Source organism: Rhinopithecus bieti, unplaced genomic scaffold (assembly GCF_001698545.2).
Source record: "Rhinopithecus bieti isolate Rb0 unplaced genomic scaffold, ASM169854v2 scaffold_1017, whole genome shotgun sequence".
Taxonomy (NCBI): Eukaryota; Metazoa; Chordata; class Mammalia; order Primates; family Cercopithecidae; genus Rhinopithecus; species Rhinopithecus bieti.
Window position 1 is genome coordinate 7,874,740 of NW_016803657.1, and position 14,807 is coordinate 7,889,546.

The following is a 14,807-nucleotide window of genomic DNA, read 5'->3' on the forward strand; positions in this document are numbered from 1 at the left end:
GTGAATCTGTATGTTGTGTCTGTGCACATCTATGTGTGTGTATCTGTGTTTGAGTGTCTGTTTCCGTATGTCAGTGTGTGTGTGCGTGTGTCTGTGTGTGAATCTGTATTGTCTGTCTGTGTCTCTGTGTGTGCACACATCCGTGTCTATGTGTGTGTATCTGAATGTCTGTGTTTCTGTATGGCAGTGTGTGTGTGTATGTGTCTGTGTGTGAATCTGTATTGTTGTCTGTGTCTGTGTCTCTGTGTGTCTGTGCACATCTGTGTGTATGTGTGTGTATCTGTGTTTGAGTGTCTGTTTCTGTATGTCAGTGTGTGTGTGCATGTGTCTGTGTGTGAATCTGTATTGTCTGTGTCTGTGTGTCTGTGTCTCTCTGTGTGTGTGCACATCCGTGTCTATGTGTGTGTATCTGTGTTTCTGTATGTCAGTGTGTGTATGTGTCTGTGTCTGTCTCTGTGTCTGTGTGTCTGTGCACATCTGTGTGTATGTGTGTGTATCTGTGTTTGAGTGTCTGTTTCTGTATGTCAGTGTGTGTGTGCATGTGTCTGTGTGTGAATCTGTATTGTTGTCTGTGTCTGCATGTCTGTGTGCTCCATTACATGAGAGGACAACTTCATAACAATTCTTTTCTAGTTCCTTCAATAATAGACTGCAGAAGGTTCTCCATATGAGCCTGCCTTTCAACGAGTGCTTTACTGTACAGAATGTTTCTCTAGTGAGCTCGGTCTACATGTGCGTGTGTTCACATGCAGCTCAGATTCGCTTCCATGTGGGTAAGACAGGTCCCCACAGCACTGAGTGAAACGAAGTTACAGAGGGTGGTGCCTTTAATATCAATCCACTAATCTATGAACAAATCAATAGCGCTTCCTCATAGCACTGTCAGGAGTCATAAATGAACTCATAGGGAAAGCGCCTAGGCTGACACCATCTAAGTTCTCAATAAATATTTGCCATTTTGAATGTTGTGGTGGTGGTTGTTGACCCTGCTACTGTGTCCATTTGGTCCTAAGAACGGCCCTGTAGGAAGTCAGGGCTTCTGTGCAGCGGTTCAGGTCAGCGCCCATGAGCTGCAGGAGCCTCCTCTGTGGAGATGCCCCACCCAGTCGCCAGGCTCTGTGACCTCGAGCAGTTGAGCACACCTCTCTCCCTCCTCCCTTCCTCTGCCCTTCCTGCAGCCACCGCACAGACAGCCCAGGCCTCAGCACGCATCAGCCACTCTGGCTGCCCCAGTCTCGTGCATCTCTGAACCATTGTCCAGGAGGCTGTTGAAGTGATTTTTTGGGGGGTCTCTATGTTGCCCAGACTAGATAGGAACTCCCAGGCTCAAGCAATCCTTCCGCCCAGCATCTCAGCTTCCTGAGTTGCTGGGATTACAGGCATGAGCCACTGCACCCAAATGATTTATTAAAAATAAAAATATAATTATTGGCCAGGTGCAGTGGGTCACGCCTGTAATCCCAGCACTTTGGGAGACCAAGGTGGGTGGATCCCTTGAGGTCAGGCGTCCAACACCAGCCTGGCCAACATGGTGAAACCCTGTTTCTACTGAGAAAAAAGGAAAAAAAAACATTAGCCAGGGTGGGGTGGTGTGTAGTCCCAGTTACTCGGAGGCTGAGATGGGAGAAATGCTTGAACCTGGGAGGGTTGTAGTCATCCAAGATCACATCACTGAACTCCAGCCTGTGTCACAGAGCAAGACTTCATGTAAAAAAATAATAATAATAAAAATGATAATAATGATCCATGTCTCAGCCAAAACGCTTGCAGGATATGGTCCAAATGCCTTAGTGGGTCTGACTGGAATCCCTGCAGCCCCCTAGCCTGCTCTGTCCTTTTAGAGTATTGCATGTTGACCTTGGTTTGCTGACTCAATCTCTACTAACTCCTTGGGCTTCCTATATTTAGAGCATTTCTATAGAAATACCCTGGACAATAGTGCAATAAGAGAATTAAACAGAAACAGATAATCTCACTTACTTACATTTATGTAGAAGCAGAGCTAACTCACTGTCCAGAGGGACGAGCTATGGAGGCCAGAAACTCCTCTACCCAGAGGGGTTCCAGAAAAGATGCCACTGCATGCCCTTCCCAGTGTGCACTGAGGCTGACTGCTCGGAAGCTCAGTCCCACACTCAGCCCGAGTGCATCCAGCTTTCTACAGATTGTCCTCTTCATGGAGAAATGTGGGCATAGTGTCGGTCTCTGAGGTTGGCCTTACACGTTCTCTACCTTGTCCCTTCTATGTACCCCAGGCACCAGGTACAAAAGACGGCTACTTTTGCAGTAAAGCATTTTGTACCTCAGCTTCCCCCTGACAAGGAGACTCTCTGTGGAGATGTGGATTAGAGAAATGGCATCTCAGGGTGGAAAGGGCTTGGAAATAGTGGTGGGAAGACAAGACAGGCAGCCCCGCTCCTGTCGCTCTCTTGACACGGCAACAGCCTCACCTCTAATGAGTCAGTTAAGTGGTCAGGAAGAAACCATGCATACGTGAACTCTAGGGCTGCCTGTTGGGAAATGGTATGTGCAAGAAAAGCCAGGGCACTAAACAATAAAGAGTAATGTCAACACATAGCATGCCATAGTGAGAACAAAGGGGAAGCCTGCAGGGCACCAGGAGAGGCCCAGGCCTATCCTCTTCTCTCTCTCTCTCTCTCTCTTTTTTTTTTTTAATGTAAAGGAGTTTAATTGAACAATGAACAATTCATGAATCAGGCAGCCTCTCAAGCCAGAATAGGCTCTGATACTCCTGTGCAGCTACATGGTGGAAGAAGATTCATTTTTGTTCCATTCTTTGCTTCAAAGAGATTTATCCATTAGAGGCTGGGTGCAGTGGCTCACACTGTTATCTTAGCATTTTGGGAGGCTGAGGCAGGTGGATCATGAGGTCAGGAGATTGAGACCATCCTGGCTAACATGGTGAAACCCAGTCTCTACTAAAAATACAAAAAATTAGCCAGGCATGCTGGCGGGGGTGGGGTGCCTGTAATCCCAGCTACTCAGGAGGCTGAGGCAGGAGAATGGCATGAACCCAGGAGGCAGAACTTGCAATGAGCCGAGATCACACCACTGCACTCCAGCCTGGGCAACAGAGCGAGACTCCATCTAAATAAATAAATAAATAAATAAATAAATAATCCATTAGAGAAATTCCAAAGACAACAATGCTATTCTGCTGCATTTGAATAAACAATTTTACCCCTGAGTAAGGCAATGAGTGGTGATATGGTTTGGCTCTGTGTTCCCACCCAGATCTCACCTTGAATTGTAATCCCTATAATCTACACATGTCAAGGGTAGGATCAGGTGGAGGTGACTGGGCCATGGGGTCAGCTTCCCCCATGCTGTTCTCCAGATAGCGAGTGAGTCCGGATGAGATCTGTTGGTTTTATAAACATCTGGCACATCCCCTTCTCTCTCCTGCTGCCATCTGAAGAAGGATATCTGGCATTTCCCCTTCTCTCTTCTGCCGTCATGTGAAGGAGGACATGTTTGCTTTCCCTTCTGCCATGACTGTAAGTTTCCTGAGGCCTCCCCAGCCATGTGGAACTGTGAGTCAATTAAGCCTCTTACCTTTATAAATTACCCTGTCTCGGGTATTTCTTCATAGTAGTATGAAAACAAACTAATACAAGTGGGTTACTATTTAACAGAGCAAAATTGTAAATAAAACATGGACTTCAACTATATTTTTAAAGGGCATATCAAAGAATGCTCCAAAAAGTAGCATTTCATGGTAGATAATGTGTGTTCCTTAGGAGACACTTTTAAAATCAGAAATCTGACACTGGGAACTAACACTATTCTCCGGAAATCAGGGGATTATACGTTTCGAGTAAGTTGATTACATCAGGAAAAGCATAGAGAAAAGATGCATTAAATAGGACAGAAACTCAAAACACTAAAGTGTGTCTGCTGAAATTCACACTTGAACAATTTATCTCAGGAATTTCTGAAAGCTAATTAACAACTAACAGGCAGTCCACTTATCCTTCTCTGTCAGAGAGGGAAACCTCTGACGTTTCTGAAAGATGGTCCTTAATTTGACAAGTTAGAAGAGAACTAAGAAAAAAAGTAAATCATGCTGTCCGAGAAAACATCATAGGGGTTTCCATAGCCTGCGGTTATTCATCACAAGCCAGATTTTGAGAGGTTTTCTACCTTGGTTGGTTATCCAGGGTGTCCAAGTAGTTTGACATGCAGCTTATGCATCAGGGCACTGCAGCCTTTGTCTGTCCAATTAAATTCTTAAGGAATTATCAGGAAGAACATAACTCAATTGCTCCTATCAGCTGGGCCATTTCCATTAGTCTTGCCTTTATTCTGGAAGTAATAACTGCAGTGCTCTGGCCAATATCCAACCTGGATAATTGGATTTTCCCTGTCTCGATCCCCCTTGGAATTAATTTCTCCTGCAGAAGCGATTTTTCACGTTCACTCCTTCACTCTGAACAGTGTCCGTGCTGCCCACACTGTCCGGGGTTCCATGACTCAAAGGGCACTATCTGGGGTGAGGGTGAAATGTTCTTGACATTGGCACAAGTCTGGAAAAGAGTTTACAAGAATTCTACCATAATCTTTTTAGACATAGGGAAAATTTTCGTATATATCAGTCTCCATTTTCCCAATATTTCAAACTGAAATAAGGTTGCTTTCTTGTTCAAGAGCATTCATCCCAGGGTCATAAACCTGCAATCCTCACAGCCAGGTCTCCACTCCAGTGTACAGGAGCTGGATCTCTATTGACTTGCATCTCCCAGAACATTGGCAGGTGCCGCCTATGTAACAGGCATGTAATAAATATTTGCTCGCAAAATTAGAAAAGAAAGGGATTTGTAATTCTCATGAGAAGGTAAAGCAGAGAAGGCACCATGCAGTCTTAGTATTCTGCCAGCTTTGGGTTTAAAGACACAGGGGAATCAGGAAGACAAGCGCTTCCAAGTGGAAACAATACACATGATTCAGTGACGAGATGAAATACAGATAGCTAAAGAACGCTCAAGGCATCTGACTTGCTTGGTTTGGTGGAGGGGAGAGACCACAGGCAAATATTACCTGCAGGTAGAGCTGTGTGTTTCATGCCTTCTGAGCAACCTGGTGCAGGGGATCTGAAGACCTGAAGGTGGTGACCACCAACCTCAGGGAGCACAGAGCCCGTATGGCAGGAACCTTGAGAGCGAGCTGGATAACAGCCTGCAGGAGCACAGTGACCATGACTGGTACGTAGAGTAAAAGGGCCGCAAGACACAGCGCATGTAAACCGAAGCTGTAGGCTTTCTAACCATGGCAGGCACCGGCTACACAAGGGACAGCTGGCCATGGAGACCTTCCGATTCCAGGCAGAGTCCCCACTGTCCGGACTGGCCTCACTGTGGTCTCATCTGAAGCGCACAGCCTCAGAGAAAGAAGGGCCCTTTTAGGAATACCATGGTGGTTTCCTGCCTGAGTCAGTGGCAAACATGAAGTAAGTGAGCCTTGCACTATAGGAGGTTTTAATTTGATTACGGTAGAGCCTCAATCAATTCAGATGAGATAGGAAGGAAGTCTAAACTAATCACTGTAGGCCAGTTAAAAGCATACTTGTTATTTTCAAGTGTATACCGTACTTGGAAGGCTTTTAAAGTAGTTAATCATTTAGGATAAACTGCTTTAACAGAGTTAGGAATTATTTGCAATAGAATAACAATTGTTTAGAAATTAATTTAATATATTTGATAGTGTTGGAGACCAGCTTGTTCTCAAGTTATTTAAACTGTCTCTGAAATATTGCTTACACTATTAATTTGTCTGGCAGACGCCTTTTTCAGGATGAATGTAAATCTAAACTTTATTCCGTCTCTCTTCTGCATAATCATAACTTTCAAAGTAACGCAGGCCAAACTGGCCAGAGCTGACTGTCCTGTTGTCGTTCAGAATGCTCCCTGCTGTCTTTGGGAATTTTTTAAATGGCACTTTATCTTTAAAACTCTGGCTCTAAAGGAAACCATAAAAGAACACAAGCCACATTGCTTCTAAAATAGCTCAACAATGTGATGTTGCAGTCACCAGCGCTGCTCAGAACTCAAGTTCCCTGATTCATGCTGACGGTCATTTTGTGTCAGGTCATCTAACACTTGGTTCTCTGATATTCTAGCAAATTCCTGGGTATTTTAAGATTGAGATATTTATTGTCCTATTATGTTGAAAAAACAAATAAAATTAAGCCCATAAATTTCAGAAATTGGGTCCGAGTCTAGTGGAGTCTATGGAGTAGTGGTTGAAGGGCGCTCCAGCTTTCCTGCCATCGCTGTCTCTCCCCAGCCGGATGCCCGTGTGCCTGCTGTGTCGAGAGCCCATAGTCCCCGCAGGAGATGATGGCACCTTCCCCATCACCTAAGCTAGGCTGCTGACGTCCTGAGCACACCGTCTTCCTGTCTGCATCTGTGCACACCCCATGCGGGACATTCCCAGCCCATCCATCGTCATTCCCTGGCCCTGCCTTAACTCTTACAACCTCTCCTCAACTCTCCTCTTTTTTTTTTGAGATGGAATCTCACTGTCGCCCAGGCTGGAGTGCAGTGGTGCGATCTCTGCTCACTGCAAGCTCCGCCCCCAGGGTCACACCATTCTCCTGCCTCAGCCTCCCGTGTAGCTGGGACTACAGGTGCGGCCACCACGCCCAGCTAATTTTTTTTTGTATTTTTAGTAGAGACGGGGTTTCACCGTGTTAGCCAGGATGCTCTCGATCTCCTGACCTCATGGATCCGCCAGTCTCGGCCTCCCAAAGTGCTGGGATTACAGGTGTGAGCCACTGCATCCGGTCAACTCTCCTCTTAATGCCACTACCCGCCTCTCCTCGACATGCCTCTTAATGCCACTACGCTGGCTCTTTGCCATTGGATGCCCAATGAATTGCAAGCCATGTGTTGTTAGTAATACAGACCAGCTGGTTTGTAGGGCCCAATGCGAAATGGAGCATGGGGGCCTCGCATTTAAAAATTAATTAGTTGATGGTGGTGATAGCACAACAATAAAGCGAGGGTCCTGTTGGAGCACTGGGCCCCGGGGCAATGGTCCAGGCCACTCCCACGCAGCCGGCCTTGCGCTAATAATACGCCATAGGACAGATCTGTTTCCTTGGATGGGAAATAAATGGGTGGATTAACAATCTCAGATTATTTTATCCCTGGCAGGCCCCATACACTTGGCAATCCATGTCAGCATGCCTCTCAGGGAAGCAACCTGCGTCCTGTGTGCTGGAGGCGTGGCCTCTCAGCGAGGTACTGGGCACATCCCCCACCTCTCCAAGCAGGCCATCCAATCAGGTGAGACACAGTCCCATGCATGGCAGAGTGAAGAACACAGTAAGGCCAGGAGGGGTCCCATCGGTCACAACAAGCAGTTCACATTTAATCTGGAGCAAGGAGACCCTGACCATCGGAAGCAACACAGGCCAGGTCTGGGGTTTCCAGACACTTCTTCTCGCTGCGTGGATGGGGATCAGAATCTACTTACAGTCTATTTGGAAACTCACCTGGAGGAAGCAGCAGGGCAGCCAGAGAGATGCCGCAGAGCTAGGAGCAGAGACAGGACTTGTCCAAGCAGATGTGAGTGTGGGACAAGAGCAGAGTGCCCCTGGCCCATCAGAGTCCTAAACTTTTGCTTGAAAGGTCGTGAGAGAAACCATGGCTCCAGTTTCCTGTCCTGTCTCCAGAGTCCACGAATGTAGTGCCCTGGGCCCCTGGGAGACCCGTCCTTGTGTGTGAGAAAAGCCCCTGCCCAGCCGCATCAGTAAGAAAGAGCCAGCCCACTCGGTTATTCACACCCAGCCGTCAAAGTGTCAATTAATAAACAGAAAAAGCGCCCAGCACCCTCCCGTACATAATTAGACATTTGTTAATCTTTCCTCTACATGTTGAAGACAATAAAAAGCCTTTGTTTATTTAATTTCTCTTTTCCTGTTCTTGTTTTTTTGAGAATGATGAATTCCCACGTTCCCCCAAGCCTTCTCCAATGTCTCCTCACTCTTAAACATGGAGACAAAATATCAACTAAAGGAAATATTATAATAAAACCCCACTGAGAATTTTGCTGGCCTTGCTGCAAGAGTAGCCATATCGCTCCTTCATAGTTCTCATCTTTCATGTGCCCTCTGCAGGGTGCATCCTGTCCTCCTTTTTTCCCAGGAGAAAAGGCAAGCACTGAGTGAAAGGCTCGCTTCACCTGTGTCCCCTGCACCTGCTCAGGCTCCCTCATCTGCTGGGGAGGAGCTCCCTGCAACACCCCCGCAGTGCAGCGGCATCTCAGGATGCTCCCACAGACACTGGTAAAAGGTGAAAACCACCTTTTACCAACCACTTGAGTCCACGGCACCCCTTGTCCCTGCTGTTCCTGTCTCATGAAGCCTCTGGGATAGCAATTATATGTGTGATTCTTCTAAGTTTTTATTTGCAGCAGTCTTTCCTCAATAAAACTGATTTAATGGTCCATTTCACTGTTATGCTTCCTAAAAACTGCAATTTTCTTCAAAAGTGTTACTAATCTTATTCATCTGCAAATTTAATTTCATATTTAGACATCAAATTTACTGGTCAAAAAATAAAATAATGTAGATTCAGCTCTCTCTTCCCAGTGGTGCTGTGTGGAATGGTCTCTTGCCGTATCTGGGACTCCCCATCCATACCCAAGAGGCTGAGTTGATATTCTTTAGGGATCTTGCCACCAGACAGCTCACAAAAGCAGAATGCCAGGTTAAAAATCCTCTGTCACGGACAGCCTCGCATCCCAGCCTCCTCGACACCCAGTCCTCGTCCCAGCCTCACAGAGCATCTGAGCCTGTGCCCTGAGCAGCTGGTTCTGGCGTGAGCCTGTATGGGCACAGAGTACAGACAGCTCACCCAGCTACCCACATCCCCAGGATTCCAGTATTATGTTTTGTTCCCAGTTCAACTGAAATTTAGAAGACTCATGTCTGTAAATTCAGTTTTGATCTGACAGCAGGGATCACAGAAGTTGACATTTTCAGTAGCCAGAATACTGACACCTCATGTCACCTTTGCGAGGCTCTCAAAGGCCACCAAGCGAGGTCCTGGCCGGCTCCTGTCTGCTTCGTAGTAAAGGGAAACACTGAGGTCCTTACGCGTCACGTGATACCTGGCAGGAACGTGTTGCTCCTGGTCTAATTACCTTTTGGAAAATGTCCTAAGCTCCACTTAGGGCGAGGTAAGGATCATGATATGCTCTCTTAGAAAACCATAATTAATCTTGAAAAAAATTAGAATAGTGCTAAAATCGTGTTTGAAAAATCCAGTGGCTGCCTCTAAGGTTTCTACACGAGTCCAAGACTGTAATTACGCCGGCAATTGCTTGCGGCCCCAAGAAAAGAGACGCTCCTGGCTGTAGATGTGAAGAGGCCCTGTCCCGTGCCCTTGAGGGAGAGGAGGGAGAGGACTTGACCATTCATGAAGGCTGCTGGGTCTACAGAGCTTCCAGAGACACTTGGGAGAGAGGCGGTTTGACCAAAATAAAGACCATTTGCTAGACTGCGTGCCAGGCGGAGAAGCTCTGGGGACCCAGGAGGGGACCCTGGCTTGGGGGACAGGGCAGTAACAGAGGGGCCATGCCCTGCCCAGGCTCCCTGAGGGGCTCCTCATGCCACCCCCTCTGTCCTCACTCTGGTGCCATTGCTGAACCACCAACACCAGGACACCCACAGAAAGACAGTGCAGTTTTCCCCTGAGCTGGTGAAGGAAGGAACGGCTCCCAGAAGACGTCAGACTTCCTCTGCACCTTCCTGACCCCCAGGGCCCAGCTCCTGTGCTGCCTTCGGGGAAGCCTGGACCACAGTGCCCTAGAGTGAGATCAGACTGCACGCAGCGCAGTTCGTCATGATCAGGAAAACGGGGGTCTTCCCCGCCAGTGTAGACCAAAACGAAGCAACACCCAGAGGAAAGCCAGTCTGCTCATTCGACTAAGATTGCTCCTGAGAATGAGAGTCGGCCGGAAAAACCACATCTGAGGAAGAAAGACACAATTGCATGATCAGGAAATGTGAGAGGAAGGCCTGCACTCTGGGCCATGAAATCACTTATTTTGACTTCACTTTAGATCAAAGTCTCCACTGTAAGTTTTTGAGCCAACTCCCCTCGGCCGATACTCCTGCCCTGAACCCGCCGGTGACTTGGCCCGCTCTGCTCTGGACAGGTACATCTCCCTGCACCTCTGTCTTTCGTCTGCATCTCCTCTCTGCGAAGGTCATGCCAATGGCCTTTTGCCTTGCTGCACCGAGGGCCTACGAGCCTGAATCACAAATGAAGCTGGTGCCACAGCTAAAGCAAGCAAGGGGCTGTGCTGGCTCTTTCCTCTCTCACTCAGCAGGAGGGGCCCTGAGGACTGATGGAGGTCACGAACCCAGCGCTGCTGTTTGAGTAAAGGCTGGGGTCACCCTCTCCCTGGATGGAGATCACAAACCCAGAACTGCTATTTGAGTAAAGACTGGGGTCACCCTCTCCCTGGATGGAGATCACGAATCCAGTGCTGCTATTTGAGTAAAGACTGGGGTCACCCTCTCCCCGGATGAGATCACGAACCCAGTACTGCTGTTTGAGTAAAGGCTGTGGTCACCCTCTCCCCGGATGGAGATCACGAACCCAGCACTGCTGTTTGAGTAAAGGCTGGGGTCACCCTCTCCCCGGATGAGATCACGAACCCAGCACTGCTGTTTGAGTAAAGGCTGAGGTCACCCTCTCCCCGGATGGAGATCACGAACCCAGTGACACTCTTCAAGTAAAGGCTCAGGTCATCCTCTCCCCACACTGGAAAGCCCATTCAAGACCAGTGCTGCGGGGCCCTAGATAAGCAAAACCACATGGCTAGTAAGTCAGAGCTTACCAATATCACCCAGTACAGATTAGCCGAAAAGGTCTTCTAGTAGGAAAAGAAAAGCACCTACATCCTTCGCTCCCACCTCGCAGATGCCGGGAACACAGAGATGCAGTCTCTGCCTCCCCAGGAACCCTGTGAGGCACGGGGCAGAGCCTGCAAGTCCACACCCACACCACACAATGTACCCCAACAGGTGGGAACACGCTGGACAGGTGCATGTGAGTGGCCAGCCACCTGGGCATCCCAAGGAAGTCATCCTGAAGGATGCATGAGAGCCACAGGGGCTAAGAGAGATACAGCTCAAGCAGAGGGAAGAATTCCTGCAAGGCTCAGACACAGGAGCCACAGTGGGGCCCAGACACGAGAGCCACAGCTGGGCCTGACACGGGAGCCACCGTGGGTCTTGGACACAGGAACTACAGTGGGGCCAGACACGGGAGCCACAGTGGGTCCTGGACACAGGAGCCATGGTGGGGCATGGACAAGGGAGCCATGGCAGGGCCCAAGAGACACACCACGGCCCCGACACAGGAACCACAGCTCAATGCAAGTGTGTGGTTCTCCAGCCTCACAAGAGGACCTGGGAGGATGTCAGGGGACTGGGGAGGCTGGAGAGACAGAGTAACCCTGTTATTTAAAACTCCAATCAGAGTGTGATCAGAGATGCCAGGGCAAGATAAAGTGAGGTGAACTTATCCAAGAAGAAGGTGTGGTTTTTAAAAAGGTCTGGTTTAAGAAGATCTGGTGTCGGAAGGTGTGGTTTAAGAAGGTGCAGTTTAAGGTGTGGTTAGGAAGGTGTGGCTTTGTGCCTCTTTTTAGAATTTCTGCTACACAGGATGCGATAGTCCCAGGAGGAAACCTACCAATGAAAGAATCTTCAAAAGTCAAAACGGTGACCCAGTCCTCACTATGTAGTCTCTTAAGCCAGACCTTGATCTCCTGTGCCATATAATAAAATGATGGCCTCCAAAGATTCAGTGGTCATTTGCTGCCAAACACCTGCTAAGTGTCCTACATAAGATGTGAATAAGTATTTGGTGACAAATACACGGCTCACCCCAAATAAGTGAATTTTGTGGGAAAATATTATCAGCTTTACATGGAAAATAAAGGAACTTCATTGGCAAAACCTTAGAAAAGCAACTTCAAAAGAAAACAGTACCTTTTAAGAAGAAAATATGTCAGCCTACATGGGACTTGAAGGATCTTTCTACTCAGATGTTGCCATGTTATTTTGGAAATAGGTTTCTCCTCTCTACCAGGAACAGCCTCTATCCTGGAGCTATTTTAAGACCTACTTGTTTTTTCCTAATAAGGATAATTATCTCCAAATAATCAAAATAATTAAGTGGTCATGAACAGCGCACTCCCAAACATCACAGCAACAGCACAAGCTGACCTTTGCACAGTTTGCGTCACGCGGCTTCGGTGCCTCAGCAGCCTGGTTTTCGTTTGAGGTGCAGGCAAGGAAATGCCGTCTTCGTGGTAAGCATCTAACCATCCTTCTCCTCCTGTCTTAGCAGAGAGGAGCATGGTTTCTGTAGCCCTGACGTGCCCATCCTCACAGTGTGGGATGCTGTCTCTCCAAACGGCACGTCTGACACTCAGAGAAGACAATGACATCATTCCATGTTTCTCAATATCAGGGACCAGTTGTTCTCACTGGGCAAACGACTGTGTCATCTTTAAATCAGTAGTCTGGGTCTGGAGTGACACAGATTCGATTCCACCATGAAAAGGTCTTCCTACCACGTGCACTCCTGAGAGGCAGCAGAAGCTACCCTCTGTCATGGTCCCTTTTACCAATGAGAAGCACAACGTGACTTCCATCAATTGCACTCGTACCACATGTGTGAAGACCACAGTGCAGCTTGGCTTAGGAGTCATGCAACTTTGTGTTATAGAAAAAAAAAAATAAGTTAAGAGTCTTGGACCATTCAAGAAGTACCCTAGGGGCAAGAGACAGACTGAAGTTTATGTGACAAGGTCAAGACCAACCAAAACCAGCAAATGTTTGTTGAGGGCTTTCCATGCAGCAAGCACGTGGGAAGTTCATTACGTCTTTTAAGGAAACATCTTGCCCACCAATATTAAAATCGGACTTCAGAGACAAGAGATCACACCAGATAAGGGAGGAGGAGAGCTCCCTCCTGACAGGGCCATCAGGGGGATGGAATTCAGCCAGCAGCTGAGCACAGCCTGCAGACACGGTGTCAAAGGCAAAATGCCCTCCACTAGGCGTGTGCATGGATGGGTGTCATGTTCACACCGTCATGATCTCTTCCCCCACCCTCACCTGCAAGATCCAGAAAGAAGCTGATTGGTTCAACAGAAAGCAAGTTGATTGCTCACACAAGGACCATACTCTGATTTAAAAAAAAAAAAAAATAGTAGAACCAACAGATTCCTCAAACCTGCCTCACAAGGAAGACACTGGGGAGGTACACGGCTGGGAAACCATGAAGAACTAAGACAAAGACAGCTCCGAAGAAGCCAAGTCAGTCAACAGCGTGGTGTTTACCAAGAGCTGGCAGAACAGCCGCGCTGCGTGTTCCCAGAACCACGTTCTGCCCTCTGCTTCCCCGTGTCAAGCATTTTCATTACTAATGTTGTGGAATTGCTACGAACACGTAGCAATGAAAAATGTATACACTGTGGATATTCTGCTCTCCTCTGTCCTCATTTACAAACCGAACATCTTTACTTTTTACAATTTAAAACCCTTCTATCAATGACAGTATAAATAGTACAGGAACCACAAAAGTTTACTAATCAGGAATTCATCCAGTTTCTGCGAGAGACCAAGATTAAGCACGCACTCTAAACAAAGTACACGGTAGTGTGATTTTCATGTCTCTGAGATGCTGGTTAAACATACACGATCTGGAGATATTTAGAGAAAAAAAGGTCAAAATGAAACAAACGGCAAGTAGCTCTGAAGCTTCTCAATGATGTCAAATTTACCCCACGACGTCTTTTTGTGACTGCATTTTTCAATTATTTTAAATTTTAATTCACCTCTGTTTAATTCCAATATTTCTTTGTAATTAAACTCAATACATACATTCAACTCATGTTTTCTTAAAACCTCAACTTCAGCTTCATAAACTGTTGATTCAATGCAAAAGGAATGTCAGAAAATGACAGTGAACCATAGGTAGAATCAATAAAGGGTTCTTTGGGCTGTGGGGTTCGGGAACATCTAGAGATGTTGGGGTGCTGTGTGATCTGATTTGCAAGGGCCCTTTCTTTCTCTTCCGTGTCTGACCTTCCATACATAGCAGCAGGGAGGAGCCCCTCAGGTGCTCCCCGTGTGGCTCCTGGACCCCTGTCTCCCTGCATGGACTCAGCGCCCTCTGCAAGGAGGCAGGAGGCCCCAGAGTCAGACAGGTTACCTGGGAAATGGTCAGATATACTCTTTCATTCTACATTTGCAAAAAACTTCATGATGGGGCCTGTGGATTTGGGCCACACTTGTGGGTGCTACTTACCTTGTAGCTGGCGGCCCTTGTACAGGTCCCGGGCTTTGGCTGGGTGGGCCCTGGCCGTGTTGTCACATTTTGGCTGCTCATACCTATGGGTGGGGGGAAGGCAGGGGAAGGAAAGAGAAAACAACGGGCTTGAGACGGGCTGTGGTTTGTCTTCCATTTCTGCAGTGTCCTACCCCAGCATACACTGTGACCTGTGGCTCTCATGCTGCAACACCCATGACCTCACTCCTTTCTGTCACCTTTGTGGACATTTGGCAGAGAAAGCTATTCTTGCAGTCAGTAGGAAGAAGCACACTGTGACTTCAATCACACTGCAGGGCCGTCTCTCCATCGGTCTCTGAAACAAATCTCATCTAGCAGCTGCCAAGTGCCCACACCGCCCCTCCTCCTACTGCAGGGCTGTATGGAGCACACACCTCCCCTCCTCCTACTGCAGGGCTGTATGGAGCA

At 47.7% G+C, this 14,807-nt stretch overlaps 1 protein-coding gene across 2 annotated transcripts in view; it reads right to left on the reverse strand.

Annotated features, from left to right (window-relative positions):
* Nucleotides 1-14,436, reverse strand: part of LOC108544101 (SPARC-related modular calcium-binding protein 2-like) — a 55,835-nt gene extending 41,399 nt beyond the window's left edge. Inside the window, exon 1 of one of the 2 annotated variants that reach the window (XM_017895060.1) lies at nucleotides 14,358-14,436. The gene's annotated coding sequence lies outside the window, so the exon portion shown is untranslated. Of the gene's footprint in view, nucleotides 1-7,497; nucleotides 7,913-14,357 lie in introns of those variants that run through there. The other variant, XM_017895069.1, reaches the window with a different exon arrangement.
* Between the last annotated feature and the right edge of the window lie 371 nt (nucleotides 14,437-14,807).